Source organism: Haplochromis burtoni, unplaced genomic scaffold (genome assembly GCF_018398535.1).
Source record: "Haplochromis burtoni strain Fernald_Lab_line unplaced genomic scaffold, NCSU_Asbu1 Contig_212, whole genome shotgun sequence".
NCBI classification, from domain to species: Eukaryota; Metazoa; Chordata; class Actinopteri; order Cichliformes; family Cichlidae; genus Haplochromis; species Haplochromis burtoni.
Window position 1 is genome coordinate 350,304 of NW_024582573.1, and position 19,160 is coordinate 369,463.

At 39.5% G+C, this 19,160-nt stretch overlaps 1 protein-coding gene and 1 long non-coding RNA gene across 5 annotated transcripts in view; one reads left to right on the top strand and one right to left on the bottom strand.

Annotated features, from left to right (window-relative positions):
- Positions 1–4,872: 4,872 nt before the first annotated feature.
- LOC121815427 lies at positions 4,873–5,232 on the bottom strand. Its single transcript, XR_006055089.1, has 2 exons — positions 5,117–5,232; positions 4,873–4,926 (listed from the first exon to the last, which is right to left on the bottom strand). It is a non-coding gene; the product is annotated as an uncharacterized LOC121815427 (long non-coding RNA).
- A 23-nt stretch (positions 5,233–5,255) lies between these two features.
- palm3 (paralemmin 3) overlaps positions 5,256–19,160 on the top strand; it is a 31,462-nt gene continuing 17,557 nt past the window's right edge. Inside the window, exon 1 of one of the 4 annotated variants that reach the window (XM_042226434.1) lies at positions 5,256–5,679. The gene's annotated coding sequence lies outside the window, so the exon portion shown is untranslated. The remainder of the gene's footprint in view (positions 5,680–19,160) is intronic. The other 3 variants (XM_042226433.1, XM_005936425.2, XM_042226432.1) reach the window with 3 other exon arrangements.

Sequence of the window (19,160 nt, forward strand, 5' to 3'; positions counted from 1 at the left end):
CACACACACACACAACAACAACAACAACAACAACAAAAACATAATCTCAGAGAGATTGATAGAGCTTTTGATCTGAAATTACCAATCCATTTTTCAAACCTCTTCCTTTTAAATTTCCACCCACTACTTCCAAAACCCCACCCTTAGATGACAAGCTGAAACCAACCTTGTTTACGATATCTGCATCCCTCTTAAATATATAAAAGCGAGGCAATAATAGCAAATTGCATCTTGAGACTATAGCATTATGATGAATGAAATCTAAAGAGAATAAAAGAATAAGTAAAGGTGTTTGCCATCCCTATTGCTAACACAGTTTTTTGAATACATCTCCGTCGTTAACAGGAAGCCACCCACCTTTCTAATGCACTCAAACGAATCATTCACAGCTGGAGAGGGACAACGGACCACATGTGGTAAAGTGTGTTTCTTTTTTTCTGAAAATCAGAGATAATATCACGTGGTGTCACAGATGTCATGGTTCCCATGGTAACTTAATACATTCATTGAATGGTATATCAAGGAAAGGAATGTGAATACGCAGAAACGTGTATGCTGTTACAGCACAAACGCAATGTAGATTCAACAAGTGCCACTTAATAATGACCTTGCCTTAATGACACCACTTGTAAAACACACACAGGAAAAAAAAAAACACTTTAGCAACTAGCCTAACTCACTGCTCTCGGAAGCAACAAAAAAGTGTTGGGCATGAAAAAAATAAATAAAAGAAAATCATATCAATAACTGCACAGCTAATAAATCTGAATAAAAAAAAATAAGGATAAGTGGATTTTTTTTTGCACAGATACAAATTTCCTGTCACCACAGCACCTGCTTCCTGCGAGGACATCATAAGAACTGCAGTATTTTTTTGTGACTACATTAATATCTGTCTTTTATAATCTCCCAAAGGAGAGCTACTTTCATCCATCCCATCACTTTAGCCCAAACACTGCAGGTGTACATTTTTCTGTAATATCTCTTCTATGACAGCTGATGCTTTTAGATATGCCCGTCTGGTCTAATACCACGATGTATGTCTGACTAACTTAGATTGCATCACGCTTTCTAAGAACAGAAAAAGCACGAAAAGTTGACAAAGTCAAGGGCAAAACAAGCAAGGTAAGACACTGCAGAGCTCTTTAAATAGAGCAAGCACACAGAGGTGGGCGTGTGTAGCCTGCAAACACTGAGACACACAAGTGCAGTGGACATGCACACAAACAGAAACACATGCAGTACACTTATCATCTTTACAGTCATTTTGAACACACTCCTTATAGCCCCATCTATAGGAACTACAGCTTTGTGTTTACAATAGACTTCACAAATCTTTATTAAGTTTGCAGCTAATGTTTTATTAGAGAGTGGCAGAATCTAAATCTTCACAGGTCACAGGTTTGCACTAGAAAGGACTTTTCAGGCATGGAAGTAATGTAAAAACAGTCATGTGATGCTGATAGCCTAATCAGCATTTACATCACAAGTGGATCACATGACTGTTTGAATACAGGTGATGGTGAATAAAGGTGAAGCTTAACATTACTTAAATGCCTGAAAACACACACATAAACACACACACAATTGTTTGCAAGCACCTGATGAAGTCCAAAGATTTACTCCTTCACTGTCACATCTTATGTCAGCACTGTTTTCAGCCCCAGGTTATACCTTTGTGCTGACAAGCGTCTGCCCTGTTAATGTTTGCCTTAACAACTGTGCTCACACTGGTTTGTTAGAAGACACAAGGTGTTTTCACCAATGAACCGCAACCCCAATGTTTTCTAGATACAGAGCATCTGATGACCAGGGTACATGTAAAAACAAAGTCTCCTACTCAGTCAAATGGAAACTAGCCAGTCTTTATCCTGTCAGTTGTTTGTGTGATGCTGGATTGCCAAAAATGTATGAATGAAGTGTATTATTTCGTGCTGTTTGCTACAACTGTGGAAAGTACCTGTTTACCTGATTATGTGTGAGAACACCTACACGGCAAACAACCTGACTGAACCTCACTGAGATAATTCTGTCTCTTAAAAACCACAAAACCCTGTCAGTAAACCGCCCATTAGAAACCAGTGTTCCCACTTCCTCTTTACATTTGTATTGTGTTTACATAAGCACGCGGACAAGAACAGCACTTTTTTCAAACTATGCCATTAAAACAGATGCAGGCAAACAAAGAGCCGTGCTGGTACTTCTACACGTGAACACAAAGGTACAAAAAGCCTGTGCATGCAGTATTGTTAAAGAAACGCTGCTACCCTGCCAAATGCCTCCCCTACAAACACAGACAAAGGACTAGTTGCTGTATTGTTATCTATATGATTTTAGCCTGCGTGCTCCCTCTCTCTCTCTCTGGTGTGGTGTGAAGACTGTATCTTGGGGAATTAGAAGTAGGACGAGTCAGTGGATGCACTCATTTCATATAATATCACTGTAGGGGATCACAGCCAAGGACATTCTTACTTCAAATTGCCATGGTAGGGACTTTCAGATATAAAGAATTAATCAGATTTTAAGCAAAATGGGATTATAAAGAAGAGACAGCACAGGTCAGCTAAGCTGTGATTCATGAGGCTAAAATACATCTCTAAAGAACTTGTTACGCATGGACATCAGGGGTTCATACCCTACATTTGGGAAAATTAAAAAAGCAATTAATGGCGGGAAAATGAGGATGAAGTATATGTAGTATAAATGAAATATGACTAAGCTGTAATGATACATAAAAATAGCTTGGCCTAGTTTTATTTCATGGGTCTATAGAGTAGCTGAATAGCGCCTTTGGTCTGTCCTTTCTGTCACTCATAAAATTATTTTATCACTGATATAAAGTGCCCTGAGACTTTTTCACACGTGAACCATAGATAATGTCATGTGAATCAGGTCAAGACACTGTCTGAAGCTGTCCTTTCTCGCATGTGACAAAGAGCCGGAGCTAGATTGCGTCAGCTAATGGGAATACATTGTTGAGTTGCAATGAGCAATGGGAGTACAGGAGGCCAGACAACTACTCAGTAGCTGTAAATTTACTGGACTAAAGGCACTATCGGCCCAACTTTGCACAACTGGACTCACATGTATTTTGTACTAGGGAACTGGCAGGTTAAAGACTGATTAATGGGCAGTCTCCCTGAGTCAGACATTAGTATTTTCCCGTGCACTTCCTCTTAATAATGTCTAGAAAAATCTGCTGCAGGGCACATGTGAAAACAACTTTAGTAAGGATTTTGGGCCCAGTGCCTACCAGCTCACCAAAAGTGCACCTTGAAATAGATTCTGTCCAAATTAACACACAGATCTGGTGACTGTGAAGATGATAGTGCATTAGATTTTTGGAGGTTAAACGAAATTAGTCTTAATGGAGCTTTTAGGATGATGACCTTGGCTTTCTTGTGGTGCCTGGTGTTTTGGCTCCTTGGTAGACACAAGGACAGCCTAGCTGCTTGCCGACAGTGCAGAGACATACTGAGCTTCTTTATCTGGAAAGCTGATATATAAGAAGGGGTATGTGACACTGTGTGAGATTAGGACTTCAGAATGGTATAACCGTGCCTGCTTTTCACCCTTTTTCCTTGATATGAGGCAATATATCATAACACAAGCATATATATTCTCTACTATTCATCTGCATCTCAACATTGATTTTTCTGCACAAGAGCCTGAATGATTACCAGTAGCAATGAGGCTTTGTTTGTGGGGCGCTGTTCAAAACAGTGTGGTTGCAAAGTGCTGTACAGAAAGCAGGACAATAGATCACAATCCAAACTCAAAAAGAAAAGCAAACACAGTTAAAATAACAATATATGAAAGCACGGCATAAAACCTGGACAGACAGACTATGAGAGGTAGGCTAAGTAATGAATTAATTAACGATAAGAAGAAATGGATGATAAAGAAATAATATTGTATTATTTATTTAAAAACAACTTTTGGTTAAAGTAAGCTTTGAAGAGTAATTTAAAAGTAGATGCAGAGTTTGTTAGGCTTTAATATGTTCACAAAACAAGCAAAATTACTACCACAGGCAACAAGAAATTCTTCTTTGTGTCTTTCCCCCCTGCTTTTTAAAATATTGCAAACAGAAAAATAAAGGTTAGGGACATGACACATTAGCTATTCCAAATAAATGTGCAACCCACTCCTACATTACCCTTGTCTCATTTGCTTATTAATATTCCAAACAGCCTCTCGTGTTTCCATCAAGCAACCAGAATGCAGCTGAATTAGTTGATTTCAGGCACCTGTTTACATCAGACACTCAGGAGCATTTAGGCAGATGACCCACAGGTCACACTTTATAATCTAATCCCTGGCTCCCATCCTATATAAATAATAAATACACGCATAGCTTAATGCAGCCCTGAGCAGTTACAGTCTATTAATTTTACAGCTACATATTGGGCAATCCAATATATACCACCCACTCACCTCACAGCTAGAGGTGTGATTAATATAAAGACTGGTCAAAATAATATAAACACCTGTCAGCATAACACAAAGGAGCTGAACAGCATCACAAATAATCATAAAGCTGGATCACAATATATAGGCTACCTAATTACATGCAATTAGCTGCACTTTTACTGCGCAGTCCTCTGAAGTGTTATAATTGCTCTGAGTTCGGTTATTTTTAATAAGCTTCTTTTCCTTTGAAAACAGACAGGAAGCTGGGCTAGCTGTGTTAGATGGGGCTGCCACTGGGTAAATGTATTGCAGATCTAACAGCGGGTTCAAATCAGATAGCATCCACCTCTGCACACATACGAAAGAGAGAGAGAAAAAAAGCATGCATATTAATTTTGCCACTAATGAAACTGAAACTGAAAGGGATGCTAATAATGATAATTATATTTTTGTTCATACCCTGGTTAGACTTTCGTGATGGTCATACCTTTTAAACGACTTGGCCTTGCACACCTACGAGAAACAAGCATTGAGACTTGGTTTAATACAGTGCAGCTACACAGCTACAAGGAAACGCAAAGAAAAGTAAATACTACAGTAACTGGAGTTTTCGCCGTTACTCTTATGTTAATGTAACGGATCAGAGCCAGAGCCGCAGGTCACAGCTCAGTCCTCGGCAAATAAAAGAGGAAAGCATCTCAACCTGTTGCTTTTGAGGAAAGCTGTTTGTCGGTTTTGCAGCCACTCAGAGCGACAATACCAGGAAACATGAGGCGGCAGCTGCTGTTGTGAGGAGGGCTGGCCTCGCGGTAATGACTGGAGTCAGGTAACCGCCGGACAGACCGACTCTGGTCCTCCTCACACACGCATACACTCCAAAAAAGCGGGTTTGGAAGAGCAGGAGAGCGCCGAAAGGCAGGACTCTTTCACTTTTTCAAGCGCTTTCTGTTTGACGAGGACTTTATTTTCTTTCAAAGTAAAAAGTTTCACACATTTGACGACGCGTCGTCCAGCCTCCATGTGACGACTGTCACATTTTGGGGCCAGCTCCGCGCTGAAGCTACTCAGGTGTACAGTTACACTACCCGGGGAGTTTGTGTCGCATTTTTTGTAACTCTTCTTGCTCTCTTCATAAAATTGATTGAGCCGGAAGAAGGGTCACTTTTTTTTCTCCCCGCATTTTTTTTTTAACTTTTCTATTTTGTGTAATTCAGCTTTCCCACCGTGTTGGACTTATAATATCATCAAGCGGGCAAGCCTGAGCTGGTGAGTAACAGCGTAATGTTTTCATTTTCCTCGTGAATACTCTTTGCATGATTTGCAACAAGTATTTGGTGTACGTGGTCGGTTGACACCTTTTGAGTTTGAGCCAAGAGGTGGAAGTGAGCCCAGCCACAGTGTTGGGACAGCCCATGCTGCTGTTGACTTGTCTGACCTCTGTTAAGCATTCTACATTAATGAGTTACCTTTTGATTAAATCCATTAAAAAATAATTTTAAAAGGGTCGCATATGTTATTTTTTTCGGACCCTCTTTAGTTTCTTTAATCCTGATCAAAAACATTAATACAACTCACAGAGAAAATTTTGGTCCTGCATATTAGGACTTTATCATTTAACCCCCCACCAAAAAAACCCCAACTTTTCACAGTTAAGTATCAGACTATTTGCGTCTCTGTTCTCCAATATCTTTCTATCAGCTTTGAGAGATAGGGTAATTACGCCCATGAGGCACAAGTCTGCAGTTCATTTAGAGTAGCTTCAAGAAATGTGGTTTGAGATAGAGGCTCCATCTTTTTGCATGTTTGTAGTTATTGTTGCAGCTGCATGTCACCAGCGGTGCTCGCAGACACCCCGCACACGGATACACAGCAGGCAGATTTTAAGGTGTGCATATCAGATCAACCACACATTTGTTTTTCTCGCTCTCATGACTCACTAACTTACAGCGGAACACATTGCTGTTTCATCATTTTCGCCAACAGCCATGCAGGATCTGTGTTCTGAGTTTCGCTTTTAAACAGCCAGTATTTAACTTGCAGCCTATCAAACAAAGGCTGCTTAGCATGCAGCTGAGTATACTGATTTACAAGCCGAGCGCCCAGCAGGAGCTCCAGACATGGCTCGTCTTCTGTCAGGTTGAAGGACTGAGGGCCTTGAGGCCATTTGGAGAAAGAAGGAGACTGAAATGTCAACCAAGAGCAAGTTGTTCTGCATTCAGCTGCTGTCACATTTTCATCTGTTTGATTCCAACTTGTGTTTTTCTGCTCTTGTACAGTGACAGTTTTATTTTTATCTTAAATAACCATTAAACTCGCTAATATCTTCTGTGAGAAGCCAGACAGCACATCTGTCTAAGATAGCCTTCGAATGTTCCACATTATGTGGACACAAATGAAACATGCATGAAGGGTATTTTTTAATTTCATACTTTTAATGGTGTGGATGTCTTTGTTGCATTTTGGCTGTCACAGCAGTCTCTCTTGCTTTGTGCCATAGTAATAAAGCCAACTCCTGTGTAGCAAAAAGTGACGGCCTGTTTGTTGTTGTTCAGCTGAAAAGTTTTATCTTTGATGCACAAACAATATACCATAGCAGCCAGATCGACATGCACGTCGCTTGCAGAGCATTTAGATTTTATATGAATCTGCAGAAATCTACACAAATGTGCAAAAAGGAAGAGAGAGCGGGCTGTTAAAGGCAGATAAAAGGACAGGAGAGACTGTGTGGTCGTCAGCACCACCAATCAGCAAGAGTTTTATCTTTTCAAATCCTGTTGAAAAGAGCATTGGAGAGTTAGACTCTGACAAGGCAGAGGGAGATTAAAAAACAGAAAGATAAAGGGGAGGAGACAAAAGTGTAGCTGGGAGTGATGAAACCCACCACTTCTTTGCTTGGCAAACTGGGTGATGGATGAATTTCCAGCAGGAGGGAAATTCCTCACTGTCAAATCGCCTCCAGCATTTCTCCGTGAAAGTCTGTCCATCCCTGGTTTAAGTGAGATTGGATTTACACATTTCTTTGCCCCTCACTGAAGCATTGACACCAGAAACCAACTCCTCCATGATTGTTAGCACATTGTCAAATTTTAGCTGAGCTTTTTACACAAGTGCAACTTTTTCCATTAAAAGTATGTTCTGTGGAGCTTTGCCTGATTAATGATTCCCTCTGCTCACTGTGTGGTACTGCTTGGGCGTACTACCTCACACACACTCTGTGCCTCATGCTTCTATCTCAGTGTGCAAAATGCACATCTTGCTTCAGGTTATTTTTTTGGCTAAACAGAGAATTAGACTCAGATTGCAGAGCATGGGCAGAGCTGGTTCCTGTGCAAACAACAGATTACTATGATAATGGTCACATGTAAAGCTTTTTTTTAGTCTTTCCTATTGCGACAGAAAGGTCTCAGCATTCTAGTATTATTTGGTTTAGGTTTCATTTGCCAGTATTTAAATTTTAGCAACTGGAATTCGAATTTTAGGCAAAGCTGTTGTGTCCCACTATGACTTTATGACTCATACTGCAGTTCCTCCACCAATTAGGTATTGCATCAAAGACACCGTACATGGATAGATTCTTACTTAGTTCCTAATATGGGCCAAGCTTTAAAACAGAACTTAAAAGCGTCCCTGGTTAGAGCCTTCCAGCTTTTTGCACTGCTATGTTTTTAAAACTTGACATGCCCTGTTTGTAACACAGACTTTCTTGTTAGAAATCTTTTTGCCCAAGCCAGCATAACCTTCAAGATATAACCTAGTTTAACTTTTCCGATTTTAGTAGTGAAGATATTGATTTGTGTAAAAGGATGGATTCTCCCTTTAAGAAGAGTTAATCATAGAATATTGTTTCCTAGTTTGCTTACATGACCTTGGAGGATGTTTCAGCGATATGTCACCATGTCACTTCGAAGATGCCTCACATGGCAGCCATTCCCTACTGAGCTACCAACAGTGGTATAAGATTCATCTTTTTGTCAGGTCTCTTTAGCTTGTCTTGTTTAGGCACAGACGACTGTTTTTTTCTTCAAATCAACGCCTGTGTGTGGTATTCCTTTCATTTGCAATAATAATGACTTAAAGCCTCAGAAAATCCTCGCTGACAGTACGAACACGGAGGGGGTGGATGGAAAAACATTTACTATCTTCAGTTTACTGGGTAAAGAGTAAAGATCCCTTCTTTTGTCTGCACAAGAAAAGTATTAATCAAGCGGTCAAGGATTAGGGAGTTAAGTAATGTGTTATGGCAGCGAAGGAGTCTGAGGAGATAACAAGAAATATCAGAGCTGCCTGAAAGCTGTCTGAATACTTTAGCTTCTTAGCTTGCCAGCATTTAAAACATCCCTCTAATGCATTTCTTTTTAAATTGTGGTGTAAGATTGCAGTCTTCATTAAGATGTCACCTGTGCCTTTGTGGCTTTTATCATATATTAAACGTTGGAGGAAAGTCAACTTGTAAAATTCAAATTTATACATAGAAAAGGAATGTTAATGAACCGCCACAGGATAATCTGGCCTTTTTGATGGACATACAATGGTAATTAACAGCAAATTAAGCTGCTGCTTGTGCAAAACTGTTGATCATTTAAGTACATTTTCAAGCAAAAATCCAAAAAGGTTATCTGAATCAGTGTCTCAGTTGTGATTTTTCTTTGTGTTACTCTTTATATGATAATAAATTAACAACACAAGCGCTCCATGACAAACCTTGTGCTTTTAGAAATGTGGGAGGGTGATACGAACCAAACAACTGATCAATAATGGAGAACAATGAGAGTAACTGCTAGCTGCAGCTCTGTTCCAGAAACTAGAATGATTTGGTGTTTCTATCTGCAAATGAAACAAAGATGATAACATAAGTAATACAACCACAAGACATCAGAAAAAACAAAACAAAAAAAAGCCCACAGTTGTGGTTACTAGGTTACAAAGTCAGGTTGGCCATCAAGCAATGCACAGATGTAACAAAAGAATCCCACTAATGCACACTGTACGCAACAATTACTCTGAACAATGTGGTAATCTTTATCTGAAGTATTGGATGTTTAAAACACTGGAATAGCATGGTTGCAAAACAGGAACTGGATATGTTTTAGATTATGTGCACTAAAGTGGTTTAACAAAACAGCCCAATTAAAAAAAACAAAACTGAAAGGACTGTGTCCACATTTTTGGTGAGTCTGTGTCTTTGTGGTGGGAGAAGCTGACGTCTTCTCACATTTTTGTGATTCCAGAAATCTGTCTAATGTTAGGCATCCTTCCATAGCTGCAGCCAATGTGTGATGCTCTTGTCTAGTCAATTATATGGTAAACCACATCTTCTCACTGGCACTTCACAACTAATTTTGGAAGAACCTCACCTGTAGCTGAATTGCACAAACTGCCAGTGACAGATCTACATCCCACACTGAAAATATAACTGATGTACCAAGCATAGTTTGTCTGTAGGGGCTTGGTGGCTGTGGTTTAGTCCTGGCAGAAATGCTTATTGCAATCACAGCATAAACACGGTATTTTCATCATCAGATGGGGTTGACATGTGTTGTTTTCTTTTGCTGCCTAGAGGTATGTGTCCTTGTCCACTATTCAGTAAAATATAATTAGTACAACTACTGCTTGGTCAAGAAAGGTCCTATGCTCTTACGTCTGCCCCTCCCAGTAAAGAAAGGTCCAGAACACATGATGATGTCTGTACCTGGAAACCCATCCATATTACTTGTTCCCTTATTATTGAAGTTTACTTTGTATAATTGTTTGCAGTCACGAGTTTTTATACCAATTAATGTTCAACATGTTGTTTTGAAGTTGCATTTAAACCCCTTTTCCATGTCTAATGGCAACCACGAGAGATTGTGAGCTGTAACCTTTCTGGATATTTGAAGAAATATCCAGAAAGGTTATTTCTTCAAATATCCAGGTTACAGGTTATCATACCTGCTCTGAAAGGTTTTGTTCTTACTGGACTCTTCACTCTTACTGGATTTCTGTCAATTAGTCTAACTAGACACAGAGCTTGTGATGGAGTTGCAGGTGTTACGTGCCAGACTTTAATGGCCAACTCCAAAGTTTGGCTCTGTAGATAAAGAGAGTTATTACCTTCATACATTGACTAATAGCCTGTTTAGTGTGGTAAAGTGTTATTGAGTCAGCTGCTATTGAAACCCTGCTATGTTGAGTGCTGAGAACCTTGCCAAGCCTATACTTCTGCTACAAAAGACTTTTCAAGCATATATGGTTGGAAATAATATTCATTTACACCATTTTAATAGATTTCAGTACTGCAAAGAACCAAACATTCTTGTACAGAATAAGGTGGTGTAGTTAAGTTTTGGTCGTATGTAAAACATTTTCCAACCAGGTAGGCTCAGTCCACAAACTGACAAGCTTAGGGACCAAAATCATTTCACAACTTGCTGCCACTAAATTAACAAACAACGGGGATACAATGAGTCAGTGATGGAAAACTATTTATTCGTTGACCTCCTCTCCACTCGAAAAGTATGCAGTTTGCAGCCAGTCACAGAGGCGTCCTTCCTAATCAGTTGATTATGTCTGTTGGTGTCAGCAGGTCTGATTCTGCATCCCCAGCAGATCACAGCAAAGTATACTGCACTCACTAATGGACTTTTGGAAGAAATCTCCAACATTTTGCTGCTTGTATTAAAGGATCTGAATTTCCTTAAGAAACAGAGCCTGCTCATCTCGTTCTTGTATGCAGCCTTAACTTGTATACAGCACTGGTCTTCCAGCCCGTTGTTGATGTGGACGCCCAGGTACTTGTACTCTTCCACCATATCAACATCCTGCGCCAGGATAGACATGGGTTGTGTAGCTGTCCTCTTCCTTCTGAGGTCATCTCTCTGGTCTTATTCACATTCATAAGCAGATTATTTCTCCCAGACCACTCCACAAAACCACCCACTAGTGTTGTATACTCCTTCTCATGCCCATAACTAATGCATCCAACCACTGCAGAATCAGTTGTACTGAAAGTCTGAGGTGTACGAGGACTTGAGATAGCATGACCTGTGGAGTTTATGTACCTCATATTAAGAGTGGGATTTTGGATTTATGTGATAAATAGGAACCAAGGAGGTAATATTCTACATTTGGAGGATATGAGTGAATAAGGTCATGGTTTCTTAATGTGGTTTCTTATCTACCTCTTAATTCTTAAGTTTCATTGTATTTCACAGAATAAGCATTATGTGGTCTACAAAACAACCCCTTTTATTTTATTTTGGTGTCCTGGTGCTTCATCATCTTTTGTCTAAAATGAGCAGTTTTAGCTCTTGAACCTCTCCTTAAGCCAAGATGATTATATTATGAATTTTCCCACTCCGACATCACACATGTAAGAGTATCTAAGCACAAGCATTTCAAGTATGGGGTGACTTACACAGACAATGAGTTTATTATTTGCAGTTTTGGCCATCTTTAAATATGAGCATCCAACATAATAATAGTGTGTGTGTGAATGACTGAAAGTTGGAGAAATTGTAATAGATCCCCTTTAAGTGGAAAAGAAAATCAAGATGAACAACACTGTACTCTACCCAAGGAGTGATTTGGAGCAAAGGCCAGGGGACAGATGTATAAAACTGTGTCACATCTGTGTGAACGAAGGAAGAAATGTGTATATGGATTCTTTTCAGAAAATGTGTTCATCTTCATCTACAAGCCCCATTAATTGAAATCCCGCACACCAAATGTAAAATCAAGAAACTCAGAGAAGGGTAGAAAAGGAGAACTGCTTTATTTGATGTTCTTTCTTTTGGAATCAGGACTGAACAAACACTACTGAAGGAAAAGACTTCTATGCAATAGCAAAGGAACCAGGCAGGGGTGAAAAAAAAGAAGAAGTGGTCAGACTACAAATGTGAGGCAAAAAAAGCATATCAGCACAAAAAAAGCTTGAGGGCAACATGAAGAAGAGCAGCAAACCCTGTTTTATCTGTGATAGCTTACTCCACTTGTGTTTAGAGCCACTCAGCTTTGGGTGGCTCTAAGAGCCCGAGATGAAGACGGAGACACAGGTGCACAAACTGTTGAATGTTTTTATTAGATAAGCTCAAGATAAATAAGGCAGTTAATTATTTAGCCTAATAAACTATTCCACAATGCCAGAGCAGGCGTCTCTATGGACAACCATTACACACGAATGCAGCTGTTTATAACTCATAAGTATGAGTGTGTGTCTGTGCGCTTGTGTTTGCAATCCAAACTAAACTAAACATGTTGAAGTTGGCTGAAGTTAAGAAGTCTGAGAATATGTGAGGTGTGCATTTTTCTCTGGGGGTTTTTTTTTCATAATGATGAAAAATATGTTGTTAAAAGAAGAATGTTAAAGAAAACATTAGGTCCTACAACACATCCCTGAGGAACGCCAAAGGTCAGCAGAGCAGAGTCACTCAGTGAGCAATAGAAAAAGTTAATTTTGAAAAAGAAGGTTGTTTAAGTCAGTGGTCCCCAACCCCCGGGCCTCGGACCGGTACCGGTCCGTGAGTCGTTTGGTACCGGGCCGCGAGAGCAGAGGCTCAGGTGTGAAATGTATGGTTTTCAGGGTTTTTATCGGTTTTCAGCGTTATTTTGTTATCGTTTTTATCGTTAACTCGGTTTTCCTGGGTCTTTTCACGTGTGTTATGAATAACTCTTCTTTTTTTCAGTACCGGTACTACTTTTATTTTGTTGTATTTATCCGTGACACCTTAAAGGCCGGTCCGTGAAAATATTGCCAGGCATAAACCGGTCCGTGGCGCAAAAAAGGTTGGGGACTGCTGGTTTAAGTGACAGATTTCCCTAACTGTCTATGACTATGTTTAAAAAATATGAGTTTAAAAATGTTAGACTCTTTGGTAGGGTAAACCAGGTTTGTCAAACATAATGCCCCGGGGCTAGAATCGGCCCAGCAAGGACACTTTGAAAAATCTGAAGCTTAAATTGTAGACTTTTTCATTTTTTCCCTACTATCTACTATAGAAATTTAACTATAGTACATGTTTTGTTTTCTACAACGGGCCCCCATTTAACAAAACAGAAAAAGAAGGGATTTTTCTTCTGTGAATTAACAAAAACTAGCTATGTTACCAGAACTTCACCTGTAATTTTACGCATTTGTTTGTTACAATTTAAGCACAAATGACAGATGTCTTTCATTCACTGCCATGACACAGCATTTTAATGTGTAGTTAAACATCTTTACAAGTTTGACTCATCTGGCCGTCCTTAGATCAAAGTAAGCTGTATGTGGCCCTCTGTGTAAAACGAGTTTGACATCCGGGGATAAACTATACCATAATAACTAAATCAGCCTAGCTAAGTCTGGCACTGATAATACCCAAATGAAATGCAGCAAAATCATGTCACATTTCTAACATTGTGTTTACATAATGGTAAGCTGAGAGTGTTGACAGCTATGGATTGAAGGATCAGTGTATTGTCTTTAACGTATTTAATGATTGGTTGAAATTGTGTTTGCTTGTCCACAATGATTACAAGGAAGGAGGGAAGTTAAACATTAAGTTGCCTGACTAGACATTTGCAAGGTGACTGGATATCCTCCAGAACAAATTTAAACAAACACCACTTTGAAACTCCAAGGTCATTTTGTTACCTTAGTGAACTGTATCCTTAGGTTATTTCAAAACTTGAAATTTAAAGATCTTTTAAGAGTTCTTTTCACTGTATCTACAGATTGCTTTTCTAATGATGTGTTGTCCCGTTGTTGTTTTAAAAACGATTTAGGCTGCAGTACTATGTGTGAGAATATGTCTGTAGTCATGACTGAGCTATGGGGCCCTGTGGCAAACAGGCCTACAGGCTTTTGACTCGGTGACAATAGCGAAAATGAACCGAGACTGGATTACAACAGTCCTGCATTCCTCTCCAAACCTGCCTGACACACACACATACACGCACTAATCCGGCACACAAGCAGACAGATCACAGAAGCAAGCCAATACATGTCTAACACACTCTTGCCTAAAGTGCAAAGAGAGTACTTAGGACAAGAATTGTGTGGGAAAGAAAGTCTGAAAATACTTGAGTAGAACATCCTAAAATAACACAATCATAAGTCTTAGTAACCAAAAAGAGGTCAAATCATTGATAACGATCATTAGATGTGTTTCACTGTACTCGCTCAGTTCTACTCCCAGACTTTTCTGTGCTGACTTGAAAATAAATGAAGTCCTGGCCCAGTCTGCATCATCAGTATGCTAGCCAAGAAATACATTTTAAAATTGATTAGTATTTAATTCAGAATTTGTTCGCAGCCTTTGTTTATTAGATTCTGCTGCATGAATGCCACCTGTCACGACCTGCTTTCAGTTAACACAGTCGACAGTTTCCTAATGCACAGAGTGGTGAATGATTAAACCACAAAGCAGCACAAACAGATAACCTGAAGGCAGCAATATAAATGAACATCCTCACTGCCTGCGTGCATCATTGAGCAGAGGAGGCAGAGCCACTTTGGGCTGGGGAGAAAAGAGTCTTCTCCTTCATTTTGATGACATTTTGCCAGTGCACAAGGCTTCTAAAGTGCTCTTTGAAAAGAACAAGCCCAGTCTGTCCAAGGCTAGTTGAAGCCTCCTTTTCACATCCGCTCCTAAATGAAGTCTAAACAAAACAAGAGTAATTGTATTTTCAAACCCAATATGGTTTTATCAGGTTCTAATGAATGAATAGTCAAAAGTACCCAGTATGTTTTCCAAACTAAATTTATGCTTAGTGAACAGTTTCGGTATATAAGCTTGTGTCAAGTTTAAAACTCAGTTTTAGTCCAATATTTTTTATGGAATAGAGCGTTTATAAGAGGATATCATCAAAGGTTATTTCAGGATATTCAGTAATTTACTTACAATGTGAATGCCACTTTTGTATTTCTAGGAAAAATGACTATTTTACAGTTTTAACTGTTAGTGCACTATTGCAGGTGAAATTACAATCGCATTCCTAGTTTTATTCTAGCTTTGTTGTGAATGTGTCTGCACAGAATGAAGACAGGGGCGTTATAAAGAGTCTTGGTGTGAACTTAATGTGTGCGGGTAGACTGTTAAAAGTGGTGTTACTGCCTCAAGTGTCTTGTCAGGACTTGTCAGAACAGGTGTCTGAAACTCTGATCCCCCTCTTAACTTCACTTCCTCTAATTCTTGTTCTCCCGCTTGTTTTAACCTCTCTACTTCCTTTTATGTCTCCGTCTCATCTGTCTTTTATGCTTTCTTTAATCTCCCCTTACTTTTTTCATTTCTGAAGCTCGCCCTGCTCCTCCAAGTTAGGAGGTTTTAGTCATTTTAAAATTACAGATTCATTTCAAGTTTACACTTCTAGAGCTATTATGTAAACAGTATACGTCTTGCAATGACACTGGCACCATGTACCAAAGTGAAATATACTGTAAAAGGTTATAATGACTGTAATGACATCGAGTTACCCTCTCTCGCTTTCCTGTGAAGCCTCATCTAACATATAATCTTCACTCATCTGAGTGTAACACCACCCACTCGGTGCATTCCACCTCAGGGTTAAAAACCAGTGGTTTCCTACTTATCGGGAAAACTAATACGTACCTTGACTACCTGTGCACAGTGTTTCATAGCTGCAGATAGAGGGAATTTGTGCATACCAAAACACTGAAAGCACAGTGATTACGCATCTTACAGTTTAAGGGTGACACTTTATAACTGTCATGCAGGGTCATGACTTAGTCTACATGCAAACAAAAAGCTGGGTGGTAACCCAGCTATTAGCCAGTGCTTTCATGATGGTCATTTTGCAAACATCTTCCTTGTCAATTCGATGGGTTTCACCTAGGCCAGGGAAACACGGCTGAAACCTTTAGTGATATTAATAGGGATATTTTATTAGACCCACATGCTGAACAGTGTGTTGCATTCCTTTGCAGTTTCTGCTGGCCCTGCAGTGGGACAGTGGCTATAGTGTTTGGAAGTGCGTGGGCTTAATTGCAAGCTGTCCACAGCTAAGAAGATGTGGATAAAGGCACACCTTGGGTGGTTTTAGATGGCCACTCATCATGCTCTCATAGCTGTGTTTTTCAAAGCAGTGACTAAGTTGCACTGTCATGGACTGCAGTAAACCAAACAAAACTAGCTGTAAAACGAAAAGTTTAACTACTGGTTTTGTTTTAATTGAAGCTTGAGGCTGGGATTAGGCTCACTTGTGGATGCACACAAACAGCTACAGGCACCACGGATGAGCAGTTACTGTTGTTCACTTTTTCAAGTCCCTGAAGAGTACATCTCGAGTACTGGAGTACAAATTTGAGGGCACTGATCCTCTGATGACAAAATTCGCATCACTCAAACTGAATCAAGCCTTTATTTATTCATTGAGATGAAAACTCTTAACACATTTTCTGTCATTTGCACAAAAATGTCACAAATAGTAGCAAAAAATGTATATTAAAAAAAATTTGTTCAATGTTCAAAAGGTCAATTTAACATTTTGTGCTTAGTTTTAGGTTCAATTCGATTTTCATTTATACAGTCACAGTTCTCAAAAGTTAATGGTTTTCAGTGGTGGCTTAAGGGAAGTGTTCAGTGCATCATGGATGATAAATGAAATGCAATTATTTTATCTTTTTAATAGCCCAATCGCAAAGTCGTTACATTGTATAATGTTAACTTACCTTAGACACGTCCAACCCAACATACCCTAATTTAAGGCGTGAAGAGATTCACTGACTTTACAGACCAAATAAAAATACTGAAATTTTACCTTAATCTAGTCCAAATTTAAATATAATCTTTGTGAACATTATGAAATCTTCAGTACAAAATAATAATCCCCTGTTAGCTCTTAATTACATTAAGACTGCCTGAGCTGACTTCACACAAACCTTCAGATCACAGAGGTGTTTCCGCACACTGACACTTCTAAAACTGAGCCATTCTATAAAGTGCGTACAGTTAGACTCTTACAGCAATCTGACTTCTCCACATTTGGATAAAACAGATAATCCTGCATGTTAATCATACTCAGTAAGCCACGATGACTCATCCAAGCTGCGTCGCGCATTATTCTTCAGCTTCATCATACATATGTATGTTCTGGATGACCGTGTTAATCTCTGCAGCCCCTCTGCTGATTTGATGAGTGGATGTCAAGGTCTTAACAAAGGCCTCGCCATGCTGTCGCTTTTGATCAGTCGCTCAGCCTAATGGCTGTGGAACTGATTTTTCTCACCCCAAATCCATCTAGACTTAATATTTTAAATGTGTGTGGCAGATGGTGAGTTTGACATAGCCAGTGATCAGAAGCTTGCCCGTCTTGAGAACCACTCGGAGGGCAGCATCGAGCAGTAGGTAGCCATATACGGTATTTAGTATTCTTTCAGCCATCTGTGTTTGCCTGAAGACATAATGGCTGCACAAACTGTAGTTTAACAGCACAGAATATGTCAGTAGGCACAGCAAGGCAGACTTGGTAGATAATTTTGTCAGATACAGGATAACACTATTCAGTCAAGCTGCAGTCTTGACTAAAATTGTTCCCAATAAGTATTTCCTGTACCTTTCTGAGCTATTTGTGACACAAAAGAAACTAAACCTTCCATAAAGAAAGAGCCCCCTATCATTTGCTTTGCTTCATTTCTGTACATGGATCCATGTAGCACTGACATTCCAGGTCTAATAGGTTACAGTGTGCAACTTTTTCTCCCTGCTTCAGACCAAGTGAACCAAACTCCAGTTGGGAAAGAGAATCACAACCGGAGTTCATGAATCAGCCGAGGATTATGAATATGATTCACTTTCTGCCCACCTAATCTGCCCGGGAACAGGTTACGTTCAAGATAAGAGACCAGCACATATGAAAATCACTTCCAATTGACCAGTTACCTCTCTGAAAATTGCATCATCATTCATTCCTTCTCAGAATATCCTGCAGCCCTGCGTAAGAGATAGTGAGGTGTATAGATTTCAGAGACTCCTTAAAATCTTTGTCTTTCCGGGCGAGCATCATGAGAAATATAGATTCCAGCAGAGTCAGCCCTTTTTTCATGCAATCTATAAATTTCTTTTTAACCACTGACTGCAAGTATTTTTAAACCCTTGCTGTTGTTCTTTTTTTCACAGATGTGACTTATCTGTTTCCATCGTTTCATGTCCAACTCTTTGTAGTTGTTGACCTTTTGTATAAGCGTAGGTTTTCTTGCTGGTTGTTTATTTGTTTTTTACTTGCTTCCAGACAGTTTAATATTACGATCTGAACACTGAACACTTTTCCTAAAACACACGCATTCACACAGTGCTGCTAGGGCTGGAGCAACGCTGCTGTTTTTAGCATGTAACGTGTTTAACCTTGTCATATTTCATATATATAGTTTGCTCTTTGTAAAATGTGTCTGCTCTGCTGCTAGTACATCTTTCCTGACTTGTGACTGGTCATAAGCTCATAAGCTGACAACATCACCCATTTAATTTGAATGTGGTCATAGCTATATTGACAAATCTTTGGTCGATTCAAATATTTTATAAGCAGCTTTGTATTTGCCCTTACTGCAGAAATTAGGTTTAGTGGAGCAAGATCACAAAAACATATCTTTGAACTTGCTTTGAGGTACAACCCCGGATGGAGTTCTGTGGGTGTGTGCTATGTTGGAGCAGGATACTGCGGGCAGAACGAAGACCAGCCCACTACCTGCTCAACAGAGACTCCATTGTGTGTGTGTGTGTGTGTGTGTGTGTGTGTGTGTGTGTGTGTGTGTGTGTGTGTGTGTGTGTGTGTGTGTG